Genomic DNA, 1699 nt, shown 5'->3' on the forward strand with positions numbered 1-1699 from the left:
TTTGGGATCCAACATGATCACGTTATCTTACGACTCTCTGAAGTTTCAATTGCCTGCATCTATGCATCTGTGGGTTTGAGGTTGCTTCTGGCATTAGTTCTTCCGGCTGGTGTACTGTGAGCCCAATGTAAAGATATGACTTACATTTTTTATATTCAGTGTATCTAATAAGCATTTACTGTGAGGTGGCCACTCTCCAAGGTTTAACATCTAGTGTGACATTAGGGCTCCAGGCCATAGCCTCCACCTGTATCTGGATAACAGATCTGACAGTGCCCGTGTTGTCACGTAAAAGAGACGTGTGGTTTGCTGTGACCTACCTCGGTACTCAGTGCAGACCCAGCAATTCTAACATGGAACGCTGCGCACCTCCAATCTGCAGAATTTATAGATCTAATTAAAATGTTAGATCAGCCATTGTATTTGAGAGTTGACCATTTGAAATATTCTAGGTAAATGCTGTTTGCCGCTATCACCATGATTATGCTTTGCTGCTTTCCATGTGCAAGTTTTCATTTATTTCCATTCCTTATTTGCTCATTAAAAGTTTTTCTTCCAATGTTGAGTTCAGTTCAGGAGAGCTTCCCTGTTGTGTTAATTAAAATTTGGAGCATTGAAACACAGGCTGGGGGAGATGCTTGGATAGACAGCATCACTCTGTTCATTTACCTCCCAGCCTACAAAAATGAAAGCAAAAATCCAAATTTACCTCTCCTTTTCCCCTTGGGGCATTTTTGAAATATAGCATTTCCTGAAATTCAGGTTCTTCTACTGGAAGGTCCTTGGTTCTCGTAGGAGATGAAAGGAAAATCTTTCCCTATGTGCAGCTGTATGTCCTGTATTCATCATTTGCTTTTATTTTATGCAAATCCTCTTTAGCTTTGAGGATGCAGTGAAAAATTTTACAACTGTAGATAAATTGACACTATGGTTAGAACTGACAAATCTAGAGAAAAATGATGAGATATATATCAGATGAATAAATCTGAATAATTACGGTAGGGTGTTAGCCAGGTTTATTTAGAGTCACTATTCTTTGTCAATGAAATGGCCTCAGGGGTAGATTGAGACTGACTGATCGTTTGTCTAATGCATTGACTCTTCCCGGACCTCGATTCAAGAAAACCTGGAATAACCTTAGTGCTACAAACCAGGGAAGAGTATAACTGCAAAATGAAATGATGGTCTCTAGCTTTGCGCAGTGACAGTATCGTAGCCAATGAGGTTTATCTGAGGCGTGATTATTGCTAATTGAAATGATGGTCTAGAATCCACAGAAATCTGTACTGCATCGATGTCAAGAAGCAACTAGCTTCTGTGACTATTCGTTAAGTAACTGAGGAACCTTGCCTTTTTTTCTGTCTCTGACACATCAGAAGAATTCTCTTTATGTGAATTAAAAAAAGGGTCCCTTTACCATCTACATTCCTCATTTTAAGTCCTGTGTGAAATGTGAAGGAGCGCCCTCCCATTACCCGGAGTACTCCTGGTGCTACAAGGTTCATGGATGATACGATTAGTTCTCTCCATTTACGGGTCCAGCAATGACACAGGTTAGGGGCCTGGAGCAAGAACAATCCCAGAGTCAGGCTCTGACTCAGGCAGGGCAGCCAGCTCCTGCAGGGGGTGGGAGAAGGAAGACGGACTGTCCGGCTCTCTTCCTGGAGTCTGAACAGTGAGATGGTTGTGGTTGTGATAG

General features: G+C 41.7%; 1 non-coding gene and 1 pseudogene across 1 annotated transcript; both read left to right on the plus strand.

Moving 5' to 3' along the window:
- The first annotated feature begins 553 nt into the window (after positions 1–553).
- LOC119049799 (small nucleolar RNA SNORA36 family) lies at positions 554–685 on the plus strand. Its single transcript, XR_005082614.1, has one exon. It is a non-coding gene; the product is annotated as a small nucleolar RNA SNORA36 family (small nucleolar RNA).
- A 505-nt stretch (positions 686–1190) lies between these two features.
- LOC119049796 (uncharacterized) lies at positions 1191–1259 on the plus strand (annotated as a pseudogene).
- Positions 1260–1699: the final 440 nt, after the last annotated feature.

The sequence above is a fragment of the Artibeus jamaicensis genome, unplaced genomic scaffold, assembly GCF_021234435.1.
Source record: "Artibeus jamaicensis isolate MK-2021 breed Jamaican fruit bat unplaced genomic scaffold, CSHL_Jam_final contig_354, whole genome shotgun sequence".
In the NCBI taxonomy this organism is placed as follows: Eukaryota; Metazoa; Chordata; class Mammalia; order Chiroptera; family Phyllostomidae; genus Artibeus; species Artibeus jamaicensis.